This window comes from Vulpes vulpes, chromosome 7 (assembly GCF_048418805.1).
Source record: "Vulpes vulpes isolate BD-2025 chromosome 7, VulVul3, whole genome shotgun sequence".
Classification (NCBI taxonomy): domain Eukaryota; kingdom Metazoa; phylum Chordata; class Mammalia; order Carnivora; family Canidae; genus Vulpes; species Vulpes vulpes.
Genome location: NC_132786.1, coordinates 17649467 through 17672466, shown reverse-complemented (window position 1 = coordinate 17672466; position 23000 = coordinate 17649467). Strand labels below are relative to the sequence as shown.

Here is a 23000-nt window from a genome sequence, read left to right as displayed (position 1 = left end):
ATGTCCTCAAAAAGCTTCAGAAGATTTAAGCATTTTCAACCAGAGCAAATATCTGAAGCATGTAATAAACAGTATCAAACAACTGAAAACACTAAAAGTGATACAAAAAAAAAAATGTGTAACTGGATTGTCTCTGGTCTTCCCAAGACACCACAAACTTAGGTTTTACTAAAAACCAAAGCAAAATCTCCTAAGTCCAGAAAACTCTTTTTGTTTCATTTCTTTTCTTTTCTGTTGTCTTCACCAATTTCTATGAACCAAATCCATTGTGAAATGAGAGTAGCAAGTATCTCAGAGGAAATAGTTGCTTAACTGTTGGAGGTTAATGTGTGTGAAATTAATCTGGACCTGAATTTTGATGTGATATTTGTATGGGAAGGAGAGTTATTTTTTAAGGTATTGGAGCCTAGAGCTGTACTGGGTAAACTATCATATGAATAAAATGAAAGCATATATATACCTGCTGAAAAAAAAAACAATACAAAAAAACCCAAATGCATTGTTTGTTAGAATTCTAGGCTCATTAGGAGAAAAGATGACAATGCTTCAGACTGGAACGTTTCCCTCCATTTTGCATCCATCCACAGGACTACACTGAACACAGCTACAACCTCGTGTGACACATCTCTGCTAGAGAGGAAAATGTAGCTTCGTATCTCGATCACACAGATATTAAAACAAGTGCATTTTCCTCTCTTTAAACTGATGATGACCTATGGCGAATCCACAAGCCTATTTCACTGGGTGACAAAAACTAAAACCCTATCAGTCATGCATGAACAGCTACTTATTTTGTTTAAAGCCAGTCAAGTATTAAAGATATGAAACACAATAATACCTCTAGATTTCTTCAGTCTAGAAAAATATATCATTATTTGGATGACAGTTCTAGCATACTCGGTACCGCACAAAGGCTTTCTCTACAATGGATAAAATTACAAATAACCATAAGGAAATTAAGATTATTTTCAAAAAGAAAATAACACACAGCAGTAAACGGAAAGAGGAAAACTCACTTAGATAGAGGATGTGCTGGTACTTAAGACCAAAATGACAACTTGTTTCAGAAAAGCACAACCTTTCCTGGAATTAAGACCAGGGAGAAACCGGCCCCGGGATCTCACAGGAAGATCTGACCGATTTTCCGGAGCGGCAACCTGAGCACATTCTTAATAATACAGAGATGCATGTTATAAGGCCACTTCTTTAAACATCCTTAAGTGCACGTCATTAGCACAAACACTGGGAAGTCCATTCCGCCTTAGAAAACAAAAGCAATAAAAAATAAATTTATTATTAAAAAAAAGAAGACAGAAAAGAAAACAAAAGCAAGGCAGGGAGGGCAAGGGGCTCTCCTGCGAGGTGCTAAGGCAAGGGGGAGTGGAAGCACAGGAGGAAGGGAAGGCCAGGACCGTGCGCTCTGGCCTGCAGGGCAACCGCTGCACAGAGGCCCAGAGGCCGGAGCCCCTCGCAGCTCCCGAGCACTGGGCCGCAGGAGGAGCAGGGCGGCCGCTGCTCCAGGGAGGCTGCGGGGCCAGAGGCAGGCGGGAGCCGGAGAGAGGGATTTCCATCCCCTTGCGGACGAGCCCCGAGAATGAACTCTAACGGGGTCCAAATCCCTTGCCAAGAAAGTAAGGTGGAAACTTCAGCCAACACACGAGGATCTGAGAACCCGACCTTCTGGACCACTGACACCTCTGTTCACTTCCACCAGGAACGTTCATCAAGTCGCAGTTAGGAAACACCCATTTCAGCAAGAAAACACTTGTCAGGAAGCGACCAAAGAACATTGAAATTACCCACTTAATTGGGAAATATTTCCTAGACACTGACAAGATAGCTTCGTGGAAGATATACACTTATCTCTGTGGGCACCTTAATAAGTTGTCAGTTTAAACCAGTAACATATAAAAGGAAATTTTCTAGAAATAATAAATAACCTTGGTTTTAGATGAATTGATGTGACTTCTATCTTTCCACATAGAAGTGATAACTTAGCAGGGCTATATGTCTGTTCGATCCTACTTGTTCACAATTAAACCGTGGCCAATGATCACGAGATATTAATTCTATTCTACCCTGGATATTGTCTGCAGATGGAGAAATGGGAAAAGACAGAAGAAACAGAGTCCTGAGCTCATGCAACACTGAGGCAATAACATAGGACAACCTCTCACTCCTTAACATAAGCAAGCCGAGGTGTAAAGAAGATATGTTTTCCTCCATTTTGGCTCGAGAGTTATTTCTGGTATAAATATATATTTTTTACAACAAAAAAAGAGCCTATAAGCACTATTTTTCTTAAAAGGGCCACATTAAAAAAAAAAAAAGATAGAAAGGGAAAAAATACTGCTAACCATCAGGGTAAGAGAAGAAATGAGAGGGGAAGACCAATAAGCAGTGGGCGAGTCATGGTGACAGTGACCCTGAGGCCAGCAGGAATAAAGTGACCAACAAGTTTTACCAAGAACTCTCCACAGACATCACACGATGGTGATGGTCACTCAACACAGAGGAAAATATCTCAATGCATCCATGAGAATAAGGTACCCATTTCAGTGGTAGAACCGAAAACGGTATTTACCCTACAGACATTCATAAGGAATAAACACTGAGGAAGATGACGAACCTTTTTTTTTTTTAAGTAGACTCCATGTCCAGCACCCAGCATGGAGCCCAATGTGGGGCTTGAACTCAAGACCCTGAGATCAAGAGCAGAAAGCAAGAGTCTGAGGCTTAATCCAGTGAGCCCCCCAGACACCCTGATGATGATCTTTTAATACAGAAAATGAAAGTAATGATGACAACTTAGCCAAAGGAACACAGTTCTTTCAAACGGACAATCAAGTGACAATTCCAGGAGTTAAGCTCATACTCTTCTGATAGGAAAATTTTGAATCTCTTTAGATGAATGTAATTCAGAATATTTATAAACTGTATTATCCTCTCATTTAAAGGTAACCTAAGGTTTTGGGGTGCCTGCGTGGCTCAGTCAGTGAAGTGTCTCCCTTCAGCTCAGGTCATGATCCCAGGGTCCTGGGATCCAGCCCCACTTTGAGCTCCCTGCTCAGCGGGGAGCCTGCTTCTCCCTCTCCCTCTCTCTCTGCCCCTCTTCCCTGGTATACTCTCTCTCTCTGATTAACAAAATATTTCAATAAATAAATGTCAGTGAAGTTTCAAATCAACCCAAATTACTGTTAGCAAAGTTGCAAAGACAACTGCATGTGCACATTGGTATGCTTTTTTCTAGGAATGTTTAGGTTTGGGATACTTTCATGTTTTCAGAAAAAGAGTTATGTTTCCATCTAAACCGAAAAGCAGGGAACAATGATCCTTTCATAAAATTTTAACATTGCAATACAAGCATTTCTGAAAAACGAGAGAAAGGAAAGGAGACAAGCAAGACCCCCAAACCCTATAGGGTATCACGTCTGGTCGTCTGGTTCCTAACAGTTTACAGCAAACCAGAACCAAGTAGCAGAGCTGCCAGGATGTCTACTGCACAGTGGGTCTAGGTAACACCTGGTATGGATAAAAATGGGGGGGGGGTCAAGATTTTACTTATCAACAAGACCAAAGATACTATGAAAGGAAGATGACAAATCACAAATCCCAAGTGTCTGGTAAAAAGGAGACAGAGCCAGCATCCATGAAAAGAGCTCAGGGATCTGAAACAGGCCTAGGGAAAGCCCATTCACCTGAACAAAAGCCCTGACCAATCCTGGGCTCGCCCTGGGGCCTAAAGACTCCCCATGTCAACCACCACACACTCTCTGAGTTTTACAACCTGAGTTGATGCCTCCCAAATTCTTCACTGAGGAAATAGTAAGGTTTTTATCGAGGTTGTTATTCATTAATTAACAACTTGAAAGAAACAGGTACATTTCCCATGTTATGAAATTATTTAGGTCTTAGACTCTCTGGCCCGTGGATCCAATTTAAAATCTTCTAGTGGAAAAGGTGGTTGGGGCGTTAAAGCCCCCCTGAGACGCTGTCAGGGCAGAGAACTTTGCTGGCCCCTGGACACCACAAACTCGGATTTCCAGTGAGCCTTTTCCCCTCCTGCTATTTAGTCACTCAGAGCCCAGCTGACCTCCACACGGGGAACTAGGAATCCATCTCCTTCTATTAGAATATGCGCCTGACTCCCACACGAGAGAAACGTAGCAGGGCTGTTTCAGCGGTGGTCATTGTGCGGAGGCTCATTTTCTCGATTCCTATGAGCAAACTCATAAAGATACTTTGGCTTACTATATTACAAACAGAATTACTCCTTTAAAATAAGAAAGACTTTAGAATGAACTTGCAAATTAATTGGAGTCTATTATTTTGGAATGTGAATCGAATGTGGTCATATTTAGTTCTTTATATTTAAGTGTACACCACTTCAGATATACAGGAGTGTACTTAGTACCTTAAAGTAAGTTCATACAAATTTAGGGCCAAAAACAAAAACAAAAACAAAAACATGTTCTTACGCGAGCCGTCATTTCAGGTGTTCTTGAAGTCAAACATATATATTTGAAATGATCTAACTTTCTGTCTAATGACAGTCATGCAGACAAAATTTACTGGTTCATCAAACTATAGTGCAAGTATATGAATTTATTTGTAATAAATTATCATTTTTGCATTTATCAGTCAAAACACAAGGCCTAAACACTTGCAACCAAAATGAATTATTAATTTAATTGTCACAAAACATGAGAGACACCGAAGTCTGGGAAACGAACAAGGGGCAGTGGAAGGGGAGATGGGTGGGGGGTTGGGTGACTGGGTGATGGGCACTGAGGGGGGCACTTGGCGGGATGAGCACTGGGTGTTATGCCATATGTTGCAAATTGAACTCCAATAAAGAAAATTGTCACAGCCTATTTGGCTAAGTTCTATTACTATTTGTTTTCATATGCAATGCATAAGAATCAAATTGAAAACCTAAAAATGTAAACCGATTACTTTGTCCTGGAGAAATTAAAATACAGCAAGCTGACAAAATTAGAGCCAAGGCATTAATGTTTTAAATAGGTAAAAAAAAAAAAAAAAAAAAAAAAAACAATACCTTAATTTAAAGAACAGTTGTGCCCAAAGGGAAGGTTCAACCTGCTGATGAAGAGTTCCTTTGTTTCCAGATACCATGAAAAGGCCTCAATTCCCTCTCCGAGGTAGGAAGGAGGGTGGAATGGGAGCCCTTTGGCACTGGCTTTGCTACTTGACTGTGACTCTCCCCAGCTAAGCATGTCTACTGGGAGAGGACACTGCTGTGGGGCTCTGGGCCTTCCGACTTGGTATTTTTGTGCAGAGAGAGGGAGCGCCCCAGAAACAGGTGTCCTAAACCAGAAGGCTTCTGAAACACAGAGATCTTTGAAATAACAATTCAATGGAAGATGCTCAGTTGAGAGGAACTCAACAGCCTGGACTACATGGGGGTCAGGACCCAGAAGATGGTGTATTTCCCTCTTGAGGTTCCTTTCCTGATTTAGAAGCAAAACCGGATTAATGCCAGAGAAAAAGCCTAGCACCTCTCAAAGGGTAGAAAGACATGCTATGCTTCTCTTGCCTCAGTGTGGCCTCCCTCTACGTGTCAAGGGAGGAAATGAGTGGACACCAGCAAGTGTCCCTGGAGGATACAGAAAGGGTCATGGGAACCAAACAGTACGTGTGGGCTCTTCCCCCTCCTGTCATAATACACAAGAGGTGTCTACTGTATTTAAGTCCTTGGAGGATAAAAATATGTATCAGGTAATGAATTATTCATTGTACAAAATGATGTGAAAACTTATTTAACCTTTTTAAATTCCTAAATAAGGGTTTCCTAGGTGGCCCAGCGGTTTGGCGCCTGCCTTTGGCCTAGGGCGTGATCCTGGAGACCTGGGATCGAGTCCCACGTCGGGCTCCCGGTGCATGGAGCCTGCTTCTCCCTCTGCCTGTGTCTCTGCCTCTCTCTCTCTCTCTCTCTTATTTATCATAAATAAATAAAATATATGTATATATATATATATATACATTAAAAAAATTCCTAAATAAAAAGCAAAATGATACATTTGAGTTCAAAACATATACTAGTTACACAGGAGGGGAAGGATTTTCTTTTCAGTAATCATCTGATCTGTTTTCATTCAAAATTTATTTGGGGAACAAAATATACGAAGTACCTATATGTAAAGATTTTCAAGGGGAGATAATTAGTACAAGAAAGGACAACGGGATTAGAGTCAGAAATAAACAATTCTAATATTCATTAATTAAAAACACTGAGTAATAAAAAAAACCAAAACACTGAGTAAGTCACTACACATTCCTCAATCTCAGTCCTTAGATCTAAAAACCTGGAATACTGCTGCACTGCTAATAACACCTCAGAGTGATTACTGAGATCATGCATGTGAAAGCAACAAAAACACAGCATTACAAATGTTTTGCTTCCACTTCCTTATAGACTCATGAAACAAAACTTTGACAAGTTCCAAATTAGAATTTAAGTGATAAAGAATTTGTTGAATTTGAAGAATAATGCGTTCAGGATGCAAATATAATTGTATTTGTTACATTTTTTAAAATGACCGAAAATTACCTTTCATGTGGGGTGCCAACTCCATGATTGCCTAGTAGAGGTGTATGTAAGTGCTGATTCATTACAAAAGCAACCGTACAGACAGAAATAAGCATAATCATAGAACTAAAACTTGACTCTCTGCTAAAAACATGTGCATGAAGTATTTAAAAACAGGCATTTGGGGATCCCTGGGTGGCGCAGCGGTTTAGGGCCTGCCTTTGACCCAGGGCGCGGTCCTGGAGACCCGGGATCGAATCCCACGTCGGGCTCCCGGTGCATGGAGCCTGCTTCTCCCTCTGCCTGTGTCTCTGCCTCTCTCTCTCTCTCACTGTGTGCCTATCATAAAAAAATAAAAATAAAAAAAATAAAAATAAAAATAAAAATAGAAAAAAATAAAAACAGGCATTTGTGGATACGACACGAAAATGCACATTCCGGGGGTGCTCCTGGTGAACAAGAAGCTGGTCTATAGATCCAAGGCCCTGTCATACCTAAAAAAGAATGTGGCAGTGACAGCAGTGGCTTCAGCCCGCTCAAGTCCTCTAGTTTCCTGTAATTAGAAAACCCGACAGCCCACAGGGAGGAGCGAAGGTTAAAGCCCAAAGTGGCCAAGCAGCAGCGCGCGCCCCGGGCTCCCCCGCCGGGTGCCCCGCCCAGGCCAGGCCCCCGCGGCGCGCGCTCGGGGCTCCAAGGGCCTTAACGGAAGGAGGCGCGGGGGGCAGAGGCGCATCAGTCTGGGGGTGACCCGAGCGGGCGGGCGTTGGGGAAGCCGCGGCCTGGAGCGGGACCCACACGGGCGGCTCCACGCTGGGGCAGGGCTCTGACCCGCACTCGGCCTGAGGTAAGCAGCGCCCCACTGCGCGATGGGGGGCTGAGGGCGGCCCGCAGGGGGCGGGACCTGAGGCCGGGCGGGGTGGGGGGGGGCGGGCAGGGGCCCTGGAGCTGGGAGGTGGGGAGGGGGGGGCTTGGGCCAAGGAGCCTGGGGGGCCGGGAGGGACCCCCAGCGGGGAGGGCGGGACCTGAGCCCGGTGGGGTCGCGGGGGGCAGGCAGGGGCCCGGGATGCTGGGGGGGGGGGCGCGGCGGGGGAGGCCCCGGGTCGCCCCTGGGCTGGCTGCAGCGGGACTGGCCAGGCCGGGTTCCCCGCTCACCCCCACCGCTGCTCCGCGCCCCGCTGTCCAGGTCCCGAGGTAGGGCCCTAAGGAACGTGCTAAGGCCCCTGATATTACCCGAACCCTCATGGACTCTATGATTGTGGCCACAAAATTAAAATTCTTTCCATCTTCTAAATTTCTACAAGTTTAGCAGACAATGGCGAGAATTTTTGTAAGACATACGAATTGTAGATTTAAAAAGATGTGAGTATAACATGGATTATTTATAGGATAAGTTATAATTTGCGTAGTTTCATCTGGATAAGTTCTAAGAAATTAACTTACATAATTTAAAAGACACTGGCTTTCATATTTGTAATATTGAGTATAATGGTTTTGAGCTTGTACCTTGTGAAAGATTTAAGAATTAAGCATAAACTCTTATCACTTGAGTATTGTTATTTTCAAAGTGCATTGATCAGCGCCTGAACCACAAAATATATAGGTTAAAATAACTGGTTTTATTCTCCCTAGGTAACCTTTCTAAACATCATAGTTGATAACGTGTTCTTACTAGCATGGTGTTAGACAAGATAATGATTGGAAGGTCCTTGTAGCTTGAAGAACAGGTTATCTGGTCTGTGTATTCTTACTGTCTATATAGTAAGGAAGAATTATATTTATTTTTAAGTTATCACTGGTATTAAAATACGTATTTTTTGGACAAACAAATCAAAACAGAATTTTATTCTTTTTAATAATAAATTTATTTTTTATTGGTGTTCAATTTGCCAACATACAGAATAACACCCAGTGCTCATCCCATCAAGTGCCCCCCTCAGTGCCCACCACCCAGTCACCCCCACCCCCCCCGCCCACCTCCCCTTCCACCACCGCTAGTTTGTTTCCCAGAGTTATGAGTCTTCCATGTTCTATCTCCCTTTCTGATATTTCCTACCTGTTTCTTCTCCCTTCCCCTCTATTCCCTTTCACTATTATTTATATTCCCCAAATGAATGAGACCATATAATGTTTGTCCGTCTCTGATTGACTTACTTCACTCAGCATCATTCCCTCCAGGTCCATCCACCTCGAAGCAAATGGGTATTTGTCGTTTCTAATGGCTGAGGAATATTCCATTGTATACATAGACCACAGCTTCTTTATCCATCATCTTTCGATGGACACCGAGGCCCCTTCCACAGTTTGGCTATTGTGGACATTGCTGCTGGAAACATCGGGGTGCAGGTGTCCCGGTGTTTCATTGCATCTGTATCTTTGGGGTAAATCCCCAGCAGTGCAATTGCTGGGTCGTAGGGCAGATCTCAAAATAGAATTTTAAGTCTTCCGGTGGAATTTATGTAACATATTCAAATAAAATAAAATCACAGGTTCTAGGGAGTGTTTTTCATCCCTCTAAACCTCAGTCCCCTAACTCTGTTCCTTCACTTCTGGCTTCTGCTTCTGGAACATATCAAGCTAGCATAATTGGTAGGGTGGAGAAAAGAGACAAATACTCTTTTTGTGAATCAGAGTTGGTTCATAAGAAGTATGCCGTCTTTACAACTGCTTATGGGCAGGGACTATTGAAACGGCTCCCCTCCACACATTTGTCAGATAGAGAAGAGTAGTTACTATCTCCTATGTCTAAATATTTACGAGGTATAAATGTATAGAAAACTCTTAAATAAAATATTTTTATCCTTCAAAAAAGGCTATAATGAGATATTACTACATATCATCTTTAGGACCAAATCAGAATGGATGACAATATCTAGCAGTGCACAGATGGAGAGCAACGGGGTCTGTCAGGCATTGATGGTAGGAATGTGATTTAGAGGAAAACTTGCAATCTCTTATGAAGTTAAAAATATACTTCCCATACCATCCAGCAATTGCTTTCTAGGTATTTACTCAGGAGAAATGACTACTGATATATTCAGTAGTATGGATGATGATCATAAACAGTCTCCACCCCGTATACTTGTTATGCAGATTAAATGACTTAATATATGTAACAAGTTTATAGCAGTGCATAACACATGAACACAATTTAAGTACTACCTGTTTGCTTTTTTTATTCTTTTTATTGGACATTAGCACAAGTTTTCATTGGAAACTTTCTAGTAGTACTTATAAGAATGAATAACATGGAAGGAAATGGAAAACTTTTCGTGGGCGGAGCAGAACTAGAGAATGTATATTATAAGATGTAAGAAGCACTATAGTAAGAATTTTTTTCTCTCTTGTTCACTGGTATAGGCCAAGTATCCCAATTAGAGTCTGGCATAGAGAAGTCAATAGATGCTTGTTGAACTGAATCAGCATGGACATGAAGATACAATTCCATATGTCCAACACTTATGAAAATTAAACATTCCATTACATGTGAACATCTACAGCTCAACATGTAATACACATGGGAATAGAATTTGAAATTGTTTCATGAACTACTGTCCCAAACTTGAAAAATGAAATCTGCATGAAGTAGATAATTTGCAAGTAGGAAAAAAGGCTACAAAAGGCCTTGATGATAAGCCAAAGTCATCTGATAAGACTAAAAGAAGATGGCAATAATTTACATTAGTTGAGAAAAAATGGGAGGAAATGGAAAAACTCTAAGGAAACAAGTTTTTGTTGATCAGGGAATTCCTTAGTTCTACTCTATGAGGAACGGTTCACACTGAACCTTGCACAGTTAAACTTGACCAAATTTGGTTTCATCTTCCTCCCTTCCTTTTTGCTAGTCTGTTTGGTTAAAAGATGACCAATATGAATGGAAGTTCACGAAATGATTGTCATGAAAACTAAACTTTTAATTCTGCCTTGGACCTCCATATATAGCTGGCTCTAAAGTCTTAGGAACATCTTTTTACATGAGCAGAATGGCTTTACATAATGGCCCCAGATGCTCCGTTACAAACGAGATAATGTACCTTCTTCAACACCTCAAGCTGAGCATCCCTGACTGCTCCTCAGTGAGTGAGCCAATTATGTCAGTTAATGGGGAAGGGACTAGAGCAAGTTGCTACTATCATGTGATTCTGTTTAGTTTCCTGTGATACTTCCTATGAAAAGGAACTTTACCGCATTGTTCTACCTTTTCTATTCTCCCATGAGTCTGTTTTTCCTGAGACACATATTCTTACTCTTTAGGTTATCATGAACTATTGGTAAGTCTATGGATGATTTGCAAGATTGACTTACACACTGAACTCAGCTTGATTTTGTAAACAGCTAATGCAAAGAGAGATACTCTGGCTCTAAGCAATTCTCTATTAATAAATAAATAAAATCAACTTAAGGATCACCTGGGTGGCTCAGTCTTTTAAGCGTCCAGGTCTTGATTTCTGCTCATGATCTCTGGGTCCTGGGATTGAGCTGCGGAACAGGCTCTGTGCTCAGAAAGGATTCCACATGGGATTCTCTCTCCCTCTCCCTCTGTTCACCAACTCCCATCGCTCATACTCTCTCGCTCTCTCTCTCTCTGAAATAAATAAATAAATAAATAAATAAATAAATAAGTCAGATATATACAAAATAAAATAAACAAATTTTTTCTCAGTTTTTTTCTAGCTATAGATCGTCTAATCTCTCTTTTTTCAAATAAACAATGTTCATTGTAAAGCAGACATTTCTGCAATTGTAAAAACATGTTCATAATACAATGTACATAACCAATAATGAAATTAATATGTAGTATTCCATTGACAGATTGGTCAGTTTGTTTGTTTATGTTTAGGTAGTTATCCTCATCAATAGGAATTCTAAGATAAAAGTCAATCTCCTTAAAATCTTTGCAGTATGAACTATGATAAAAAAGTGAAATTTATATATATATATATATATACACACATGCACATATATGTAAAGATTCTGCTTTTATATTTCTACAAGCTTTACAATGTCATTTTGAGTGAACTTAATCATTATTTTTTAATGATTTCACCATATAATTAGGGGAAAAAATGACTCACAGCACAGTATATTAATTTTGCAGTTTAAACCAGCTTTGGAATTGGGCATTTCCATTCATATTCAAATTAATAATCATAAAATCATAATGTAGATTTTGTTGCCTTTTGTGTTACATTTGCCTGTTAGAGCAGAAAAGTTACATAAATACTGATGCTTCCTTTTTTTTTTTTTTAAAGTTTGGCTTTTGGGGACATGATATTGTGTGGATGTAGGTGGTCTTTTTTTCTTTTTTAAGCTACATAGAGGAGAGAAATGAACAGGTTAGAAAAGAAATAGGAGTTGCTTTTTAAACAAATTACAGACCAGAGATAAACCACATACCCAATTCCTTAATCTGTCCCATTTCCTATTTATATTAATTGAAGAAAAAATACTGGCTTTGTAGTAAGATGCATTCTTCCAAGTAACACTCAGAAAAAGAAAAAGGCTTGTTCCACATTGTAATTACTTAGCATTCTTTTTCATTTTTGCTTGAACAAGGTGGAAAACGTCAGTAGGTCTGCTCATGCAAAAGAAAAGAAGTATAAAATATCAAACATGCATTCATTAGAGATTATTATAGAAAAAAGTATTTAACTTTAGGGAGGAAACACTTAACCTGATACACATTAAGTTCTCCTCTCTTCTCCTCTAAGAAAATGAGAATAATTAAGGAGAATGATTATAGGTGCTGCTAATTGGTTCCAAGTTTAAGGACAGCATTTATGACACTTTTGTTTTTATTGATGATAACTCCATAACATAATCATACTTACTCGTATCACCATTGACAAAACTATCGTCTTGAGAATGCTAAGCAAAGCAAATGGCTGTACCTTTGAATATATTACAAAAAACAAGTACTTTTGTGTGCCTTAGTTGATCTTCATGCCATTAGATGTAGCTGAGTGCCACGTTATTCCACTTGGAATAAATGTTAACCCTGACTGCTTCCTAGACTTGGTAGCATTTGGTGGACGCCGGTGCATTTTTCTGCAATGCGTTATACACTTGCTGGAGTGTATAGAGGGAATTTATTTTTTTATTTTTTTAAAGACTCCGTTTATTTATTCATGAGACACAGAGAGAGAGGCAGAGACACAGGCAGAGGGAGAAGCAGGCTCCCTATGGGGAGGCCCATCCAGAACTCGATCCCAGGCCCTGGGATCACAGGACCATGACCCGAGTCAAAAGCAGATGGTCATCCATGAGCCACTCAGGTGCTCCTATAGAGGGACTCTAAAAGAAATATAAATGGTCTGTATGTTGGTAAATTGAACACCGATAAAAAATAAATTTATTATAAAAAAAGGGCACACAGGGATCCCTGGGTGGCGCAGCGGTTTGGCGCTTGTCTTTGGCCCAGGGCGCGATCCTGGAGACCCGGGATCGAATCCCACATCAGGCTCCCGGTGCATGGAGCCTGCTTCTCCCTCTGCCTATGTCTCTGCCTCTCTCTCTCTCTGTGACTATCATAAATAAATAAAAAAAAAAAAAATTAAAAAAAAAAAAAAGGGCACACAGCAAGTGAATAAAGATTCGTTCAAGAAAATCTATTTTTAAAAAAGAAATGTAAATGGTGAGTTGATTTCTTAATTTCTAAGAATTCTTGACCTCAAATTCTTTAATCACTTTTTATTTTCTGAAGGACTGTTAAAATTTAAGAAAATTTTTGAACAGCTCTTCTTTTAATGCTATTTTTCCCTTGAACTCTTCGCTCTTTTATTTATTTATTTTTTTAATTTATTTGTGATAGTCACAGAGAGAGAGAGAGAGAGAGAGGCAGAGACATAGGCAGAGGGAGAAGCAGGCTCCATGCACTGGGAGCCCGACGTGGGATTCGATCCCGGGTCTCCAGGATCGCGCCCTGGGCCAAAGGCAGGCGCCAAACCGCTGCGCCACCCAGGGATCCCTCTTCGCTCTTTTAAAAGAACATGTACATATGCATGTGTGTATACATGTATTAATTCATATCACGTTAGTTTTCAAAAAGTTTTTCTTCTCTCTTTCCATAACTGCCATTATTTTTATGAGAAAAAAAGCAACTTTAAATGGTGTGTTCCTACTCTCTAGTCAGTTACCTTGCCCAAGTCCTGAAACCTTAACTGAGGGATCCCTGGGTGGCTCAGCGGTTGGGCGGCTGCCTTTGGACCAGGGAGTGATCCTGGGGTCCCGGGATCGAGTCCCGGGATCAAGTTCCGGGTCAGGCTCCCTGAGGGAGCCTGCTTCTCCCTCTGCCTGTGTCTCTGCCTCTCTCTCTCTCTCTCTCTGTGTGTGTGTATCTCTTGAATAAATAAATAAATTTCTTTTTTTAAAAAAAGAAACCTTAACCGATTGTTGAATTGAATAATGGGAACTTGCTGGCAGCATGGCAACTGACTGTGCTTAACCCAGAAACAAATTCCAAAGAACAGAAAAAAAAAAGAAAAACAATGAATTTGGATATATGTGGTGATACAGAGAATGAATAATGTACTGCACACACACACACACACACATAAACAAACGCACAAAAAAAAATTTCTTGAGAATTCTATGCCACTTCTCCAAAACAGAGATGATAGGCATATGAGGTATAATGCAACAGCTGATGACAAGAATGATATTTAAATATATACATTTTATTACTAAAACAGTAAATTATTAAAGAAATGAAAATTGAAACAACACTAATAACACTAATTATTTTGCCTATCATATGGGGGGGAAGATAAATACTACACAATGCTGGCAAGAGTATGGAGAAAGTAGTGCTCTGATTTTCTGCACTAATGAGTGCTAATTGGTAAAACTTTTTGGAAATTAATTTGAAAATACATGTTGAAGTTCAAATATTGCATAACCTTTGACTCAGCGATACTATGTTTATAAATGTACCATGTGTGTACTAACACAAGTCATACAAAAATGTATGCACAGAAGTATTTGCTGAGTGAGTGTTGAGCTCTAGAATCAGACAGACCTGAGTTGCAATTACCACTTCATTACTTTCTTTTTTTAAATATATATATATATATATTTTATTGGAGTTTGATATGCCAACATATAGTATGACACCCAGTGCTCCTCCCATCAAGTGCCCCCCTCAGTGCCCATCACCCCATCCCCCCATCCACCTCCCCTTCCACTTTCCCTTGTTCCTTTCCAGAGTTAGGTGTCTCTCATGTTCTGTCTCCCTCTCTGATATTTCCCACTCATTTTCTCTCCTTTCCCCTTTATTCCCTTTCACTATTTTTTATATTCCCCAAATAATGACACCATATAATGTTTGTCCTTCACTGACTGACTTATTTCACTCAGCATAATACCCTCCAGGTCCATCCACGTCGAAGCAAATGGTGGGTATTTGTCGTTTCTAATGCCATTACTTTCTAGATATGTGAGCTTAGGCAAGTTATATAGCATGTCTAGATTTCACTGTCCTTTGAGAATTAAATGAAATGATGTCTATAAAGTGTGTAAGAAAGTGTTTGGCACCTCATAAGTACTTGAGAGATGTTTATTAGTCTTTGTAATGAAGATAATATTGTTATAAATATTATGTAGCACCATTTATAATAGTTAAGGTCTCAAAACAAGCCCCTTATTCAACTGGGATATCGGTTAAATAAACTTAGGTTCATTGAATAGAATACAACAGAGTCACCCAAAAGAAGAAGATCAATCTATGTGGAAGTAGAGGCAAGAAATACTTTGAAAAACATAAAGTTTTAGTATTAATAGTATTATTCCATGTGTGTGAAAAGACACTAATATATTTTGACTAGTCTGTATCAACAGAAAGAGGGAAAAGAATATGAACCAACATATTAATAGTGGTTATCTCTGGGAAGTGGAATAATGAGCCATTTTTATTTTTCTCTATTATATTTTTTTGAGATATTTAATGGTTTTTTTGAGATATTTAATGTTTTTTAAGGTCATTCTTTATTATCTGCTAAAGTCAAAAAATTTATCAGAAAAAATTAATCCTGCTTTTCTGGCAGTAAAGATATAGACCAGAATATGCCATCTAAAAAAAAAAAATATGTCATCGATCTCTATGTATGGAGATATAGATATAGTGATGTAGATATAGATATAGCTGCATACCATATCTATCTATAGATAGAGATAGATGACATATTCTGGTCTGTAGATGGATATAGTATGTGATTGTATCTTTATATCTCCATACATAGAGATAGATGACATATTCTGGTCTGTAACCTTAATAAAAAAAATAAGATACACATATAAGATATTAATGGTAAGTAGGTATCATGTAGCCTGATATGTTCTTTATTTGAAAGTTAGAGAGAACTATGGAAACTCATTAACACTTTTTGTGGTATCAGTACTTAAAAAAGAAACCCTAGAAATGGAAGGAACCTCAATACTTCTCTGAGTCCAGCATCTCACCAAGAGCACAAATTCACTGAAAGCCATCTCCACTAACTTCATCTGATTTGGAGGATAATAAACTACTAACTCCAAAAATAAAATATTGCTGTTAGAATGTTATTTCTTAGATTGATTAGAATGTGCTTTCTCATAAAATCCCTGCCATCATTTCTATTTTTGTTTCATAAACTTAATGAGGCTCTTTATAAACTTTCTTTACATGATAGTTTTTTAAATAGTTTCAGGTTGGATACACACAATTTTTTCATTTAAAATTTTCCCCAGTTCTTCTTACTTTTCTCTGTATCACAGGATTTCCAGACTCATTACCTTCTTGGTGCTCATATCTGAATGTCCTCAGAACCACTTCTTCTCCTTTAGAGTCTGACTCATGCCATTCCAAAGTCAGGATAACCTTTCTCAAAGAGAATAGTCAGCTGGGTGATCCAGCTGTTTATTAGTCCTAGCAATATCAGGCTTGATGTTCTCTAAGTATCAAGGCAGACAAAAGTTTCTTTACTATTTTCTAGTTTCAAGCCTATTTTATTATTTTAGAATTTGTATTTTTATGAAATATAATAATTTACAAATTATTTTAACAAGCTTTATATATCCTTTATAAATTTTGCAAATTTTTAAGGTGATCTGGATCCAAATATTTGCCCTCTTAAGTAATGTGGGAAGCTCATTTGAGTACAATTAATGTGTTAGGAACTATGAAATAGCAACGCATTGAAAAAGTCAAGAACAGACCACATTCCTTTCATTTTAACTTAACATCATCATGAACAGTAAATTAAGGGTTGACTGGATTTTTAAAATTATGTATTACATACATACACACATATGCATGCACACACACACACACACACACACATTGAAATGTACTTTGGAGCAAAAAGGGACATTAGTGTAGTGATGACTTGTAGGGCAATGACCAGAACATTAGCCTTATATGGGATTCTAAGTTCTCTTAATAAATAATCAAGCCTAGAATATTGTTGTGAAGTTCCACTTACGAGGCACATAGTGTTCAAATTCAACTTGACATTTGATATTCTATGTCACCACTATGAAAGTTCTTGTATTTTTTGAAAATGCTTTGACAGGGAGTCAATTTACAATTGAGATGAAGGATTATCAATGTTGCTTGCTTTTATAAAGATGTAGTGGGAGGAGACATGTAAAATATCAAAACATTTAGTTGGATGTGAGAACTTACCTTGGTGTATTTTCAAAAGTTCTCTTTTATTTTGTACAGCTTTGTCTGCCCCATATCCAAGCTCATCCCTTCTCTAATAATTTTATTTTAAAAAATATGGCAGATGGGATGCCTGGGTAGCTGAGCGGTTGAGCCACTGCTTTGGCTCAGGTCGTGATCCCTGAGTCCCAGGATCGAGTCCCACGTCGGGCTCCCTGTGTGGAGCCTGCTTCTCCCTCTCCCTGTGTCTTTGCCTCTCTCTGTGTGTACCTCTCATGAATAAATAAATAAAATATTTTAAAAAATATGACAGAGAAGTTTTAAGATGTGGGGTTTGACAAGGGGTGAAGACGTTAATGCAGGGAGGTGCTGCCAAAACTCAGCTGACAAGGGACCTGGGACACTAACCTTTCCCACTAGGTCCTTGTATTGATCCAAATTTTTTTGAAAATTTATCCTCTAAGATTATTTCTTTATTGGATAGTTTGTTTAAGAGACAGGCAGAGAGCAGGGAGCAGAAGACAGAGACACAGGCTCCTCAAGCACACTCTGCCCCAAGGGCAGAGCCTGCCAGGGGCGGGATCTCAGGATGCTGAGACCATGACCTGAGCCACAACCCAGAGTCAGATTCTAAGTGACTGAGCTGCAGGTGTCAAGCCCCGAGTTCCTGCTGTGGGCACTCCTGCCCTCCCTGCCCCCCCCCAGCCACTGAGCTCGGGCTTTGGTCGGCGGTCCAACTCCCAGGTGGTCTGGAGGCTACAGTGCAGGCTGCATGTCCCCTCTGTCCCACCTCAGGCTGAAAGGGCCTCAGCCCTGAGAAGGAATCGGATCTGCCCGACCACCCCCAGCCGGAGGGAGCTGCTGGAGCAGGAGGTAGAAGAACTGGTGCCTGCCTTGCTGCGCTTGGACAATCTGTCCCTATTTGAATTTCTAAATGTGGTCGAGGAGTATGGCACCCCTGAAGAGGTGCTAGACCTGCTGTTTGCAAAGTGAGCTCCCTGACCCTCCACAGCCCAGGGGGATGGGCTAACTACTGGTTGGGAGTCTTGGGGAATGTGGTTGAACTTCCCGGCCCCTCGGGCTGCTCCTCCGACTGGAGTAGAGTCACACAGGGCCTAGTTGGGTCCTGTAGGGCAGCCCCCGGGGCCCGGCCTGTGGCAGGTCGGCTAGAGGGGCTGTGCTTGTGCTCAGCAGTCATCGTTCTCTCCCCATGACAAAGCGTGTGCCGCCTCCCCACCGTCACCAGGGTCTTGAGCTGGCCTGTTTTGCCATTGAAAGGGAGTCCATCTGGGGTCTGTATCCTGGGGCATTTGGAGTAGGGGTCCCCGGGGACACCTGGGCACAGAGGCCCACTTGGATATCGGCCAGGGCCTGGCTGGAGCCCTTTCATTCCTCAATCATACAGAAAGTGCCAGCAGGTGCAGGTACTTCTCCAGGAGCTGCCCGTGGCCCCACGCACAGAGCGGACAGCCCCCCAGGGCTCCGGACTAGTCGGAGGTCAGAGGGTGACAGCAGCTATGAGGAGAGGTCGGGTCCCCAGGATGATTCATGTGATGCCCCCCGCCCTCCTCTAGATATCGATGCATCGTAGCTTCCTGCAAGAAGGAAGGAATCCGGGACCAGTGGGAAATGTGAGTGAGCTCTGGCTCATGCAGGGGAGCCTTCCGTCTCCAGGAGGGCGGGCCACGAGGGGGCTGTGGGTCAGAGGGGCTGCTGGACCCTCACCCCACACATCTGCAATTCCTGTGACAGGGTAAAGGTCTGAGGCCCCTTCAGGAAAACAGCAAAGGAGAGCCGTGGGTGGGGTGCGGGCTTTGTGGGAGAGCACTGGGACGCCAAAGGGACCTCCTCCATGCCCATTCCCCCAACCCTCTGTCTGCCCCACACCTGGGACCCAGAGCAGAGGCTGTGAGGAGCATCGCACTCACCAATCTGGTGGCACCTGGACCCGGGTGCACGGCAGGTGCTCAGGAGAGCCAGTGAGGGCTCAGGGACCAGACGGCCCCCGCCCGTGGGAGATTAGAGTCAGTGGAAGGACACCCCCTGGGGGCCCCTCGTGAGTGAGGCTGGGCAGACCCACAGGAGGGAAGGTTCCCCGGGAAAGACAGTGATGGTCACACCGCTGGTCATGGGCTCCCACGCACAGAGGCTTCGTGCCAGCCCCTCCTCAGTGAGCAAGCCAGTGGCAGGTAAGACCGCCAGGTGGCAGGTGGACAAGGAGCAGCACTGGCCTCCGACAGCCCCGCACGGGAGGCCGAGGGCCCTGGTTCCTGCAGGGCTTCCCCAGGACACCTCTGTGTGAGGAGCCCTGTCTTCTGACGCCTCTGCCCACCTGTCCCTCCCCAGCGCCATGACCTCCTTCCTGCCCATCTGGCTGGACTACTATGAGGAGGACTTCCACGATGCCCCAGAATTTCCTGCCCTGACAAAGCTGCTGAAATTCACAGGGCAGTACCAGTGCCAGGCTCAGTGCTCGACTGTCGTGCGGAGCGTTACCTTTGGCGTTTCATAAACCTGCATCAAGCGGAGTTTGAGGGTGGAGGTGAGGAGGACTGGGGTGGCCGAGTTGGGGACAGGGTGGGCCACACAGATCAAGCCTCCATGCTGCTGGGCCAGGAGCACTGGGTAGGCTCACACCCCATCCCCACGGGCTGCAGTCTGGGGATACCTCCCAGGGCTTCTGCACTCACACACGCTGAGCGGTGGTAAGAGTGTCCTTGATTTGGGAGGGATGTGGAAAGTCCGTCCTGGTGATGATAATTTGTCTTCTTGGGTCTACAGCTTCGGCCCCGGAGCAACACCCTAACCCACCTCAGGAGCCCACCCCAGCTCCGACTGTGGGGCCTGCGGCACCTTCAGGGCCTGAGGTGACCGAGCCACTCCTGGCTGCTGGAGGTGAGGGCTTGGCCCAAGCTGAGATGCCAGCTGCTGAGTCCAAGTCAATGTACATGGTTTTGGCACCTATGATTCCCCACCCCGATGAGGAGCCACCTGCACCCTCAGCCACCCGGTGGAGGAGTAGGCCCTGGCGCCTGCAGTCAGGGTCCCCAAAGTGCCAGGGCCGCCACCTGCCTCTGGAGCAACTGGCTTTGACCCCTGAGCAACCCCCTGAACCACCTCAGGAGCCACCTCAGCTCCTACCGCAGGGCTCGTGATAGCTGCAGCCCAACAGAGGCTTCCCTCCCCGTCATTGCACTGTTTCCATATTTTGTTTTTCTTTAACCTCTATACTGGCTTATGAATTTTATTTGTAATAAAAGATAAGTTAACGGCAGAAAATTTACTCTGATGCTTTTAAATTATACATCGTGGTACTTTAGGTCCATTCACAGTGTCACAGGCCCCAGAGCCCAGGGCACTAGGGGACACAGCCCAAGATCTGGTGCTCCCCCCAGGACAGGCAGAGGTTGGGAGGGCACAGGAAAGCAAGGACGCTCCTACCACTGGGCGGCCCTGAGCTGGTCGGATCGGCGCCCCCCATCCCCAGAGCATCCAGGCCCCTGCGGCCTGGGAGCTGTGGTAGTTACTGCGGGAGCTGACTCCAGGGCTGGATAGCTGGCCGCCATCAGTGTGGCTGTTCCTCCTCGTGTCCCCTGTGCCTGGGACTGAGCAGGGGCCTCACTGGATAAACAGCACCCACTGAGCCTGGCACCTGGCAGGGGGCGGGGCAGCTCCCCCAGCAGCACACACCTGAGAATCAGCACAGCAGGCTCCTACCCCAGAAGACCAGCTGGAAGGACAGGGGAAGCCAAGTATTGACCAAGCAGCACTGGAAAGTTCTAGGGGAAGTTGAGGGATTTACACTATATAGAATCAGAGGACACTCCCCCCTTGTTTTTTCTTTTCTGTTTGTTTCTGTTGTTTCCCCACCCCCTTTTTTTATTCTTTTTTCTTTTTTCTTTTTTTTTCTCTTCTGCTCCTTTTTCCAGTATAATTTGTTTTTGTGCACTCCACACTGAGCAAAATGACTAGAAGGAACAACTCACCTCAAAAGAAAGAATCAGAAACAGCCCTCTCTCCCACAGAGTTACAAACTCTGGATTACAATTCAATGTCAGAAACCAAATACAGAAGCACTATTATAAAGCTACTGGTGACTCTAGAAAAAAAGCATAAAGGACTCAAATTAATAAAATCATGAATGAGAAAAGAGAGATCACCACCAACACCAAGGAAATACAAACGATTTTAAAAACTTATTATGAGCAGCTATATGCCAATAAATTATGCAATCTAGAAGAAACAGATACATTTCTGGAAAACCACAAATTACCAAAACTGGAACAGAAAGAAATAGAAAACCGGAACAGGCTGATAACCCGGGAGGAAACTGAAGTAGTCATCATCAGAAACCTCCCAAGACACAAAAAAGTCCCGGGCCAGATGGCTTCCCTGGGGAATGCTATCAAACGTTGAAAGAAGAAACTGTACCTATTCTACTAAAGCTGTTCTGAAAGATAGAAAGAAATGGAATACTTCCAAACTCGTTCTATGAGGCCAGCATCACCTTAAGTCCAAAAGCAAACAGAGACCCCACCAAAAAGGAGAATTACAGACCAATGTCCCCGATGAACACGGATGCAAACATTCTCAACAAGATATGAGCCAATAGGATCCAACGGTACATTGAGAAGTTACTCACCGTGACCAGGTGGCATTTATCCCTGGGACGCAAGGCTGGTTCAACGCTCGGCAAACACTCCATGTGACTGATCAGATCTGCAAGAGAAAAAACAAGAACCAGATGATCCTCTCAATAGATCCAGAGAAAGCTTTTGACAAAATACGGCATCCATTCCTGATCCAAACGCTTCAGAGTATAGAAATAGAGGGAACATTCCTCAGCATCTTCAAAGCCGTCTACGAAAAGCCCACAGCAAATTATCATTCCCAAGGGGGAAACGCTGGCAGCCTTTCCACGAAGAAGATCAGGAACGAGACAGGGATGTCCACTCTCACCACTGCTATTCAACATAACACTAGTCGTCGTAGCCTCAGCAATCAGGCAACAAAAAGAACTAAAAGGCATTCAAGTCGGCCTAGAAGAAGTCAAACTCTCCCTCTTCGCAGATGACATGATACCGGACACCTAGAAAACCCAAAAGACTCCACTCCAAGACTGCTAGAACTCATACAGGAAATTCGGCAGTGTGGCAGGGTACAAAATCAATGCCCAGAAGTCAGTGGCCTTTCTAGACGCTAACGATGAGACTGAAGAAAGAGAAATCAAGGAGTCGACCCCATTTACGATGGCACCCAAAAGCATGAGCTACCTAGGAATAAACCTAATGAAAGAGGTAAAGGATCTCAACCCGAAAAACGACAGAACACGTCTGAAAGAGACTGAGGAAGACACAGAGATGGAAAACTATTCCATGCTCATGGATCCGAAGAATCAATATTGAGAAAATGTCAATGTGACCCAGGGCAATTTACACAATTAACGCAATCCCTATCAAAAATACCACAGACTCTCTTCAGGGAGCTGGAACAGATCATCTGAAGATTTGTGTGGAATCAGAAAGGATCCCGAATGGCCACGGGAATAGTAGCCAAGAAAACCACAGTGGGGGGCCGCACAATGCCGGATTTCGGGTTGCGCTGCAAAGCTGTGCTCACCAAGACAGTGTGCTACAGACACAAAAACAGACACAGCCACCAATGGAACAGAAGAGGAATCCAGAAGTGGACCCTCAACTCGATGGTCAAGACCATATATTCGACCAAGCAGGAGAGACCATCCACTGGAAAAAAGACAAGTCTCCTCCATAAACGCCACTGGGAACGCTGGACAGCCACATGCAGAGGAGGGAA

At 42.8% G+C, this 23000-nt stretch overlaps 2 long non-coding RNA genes across 6 annotated transcripts; one reads left to right on the top strand and one right to left on the bottom strand.

Annotated features, from left to right (window-relative positions):
• Nucleotides 1-6523: 6523 nt before the first annotated feature.
• Nucleotides 6524-21867, bottom strand: LOC140599798 (uncharacterized). Of its 4 annotated transcripts, XR_012002797.1 has the most exons (5): nucleotides 21829-21867; nucleotides 21173-21285; nucleotides 16316-16400; nucleotides 11945-12122; nucleotides 9704-11132 (listed from the first exon to the last, which is right to left on the bottom strand). It is a non-coding gene; the product is annotated as an uncharacterized lncRNA (long non-coding RNA). The 4 variants fall into 4 exon arrangements; XR_012002799.1 differs by lacking the exons at nucleotides 16316-16400; nucleotides 21173-21285; nucleotides 21829-21867 and adding an exon at nucleotides 6524-6889 and having other exon boundaries at nucleotides 10957-11132; nucleotides 11945-12935; XR_012002798.1 differs by lacking the exons at nucleotides 16316-16400; nucleotides 21173-21285; nucleotides 21829-21867 and adding an exon at nucleotides 13684-13849 and having other exon boundaries at nucleotides 11945-12828.
• On the top strand, nucleotides 18598-21130 carry LOC140599799 (uncharacterized). Of its 2 annotated transcripts, XR_012002801.1 has the most exons (3): nucleotides 18606-19728; nucleotides 19968-20081; nucleotides 21116-21130. It is a non-coding gene; the product is annotated as an uncharacterized lncRNA (long non-coding RNA). The 2 variants fall into 2 exon arrangements; XR_012002800.1 differs by lacking the exon at nucleotides 21116-21130 and having other exon boundaries at nucleotides 18598-19728; nucleotides 19968-20465.
• Nucleotides 21868-23000: the final 1133 nt, after the last annotated feature.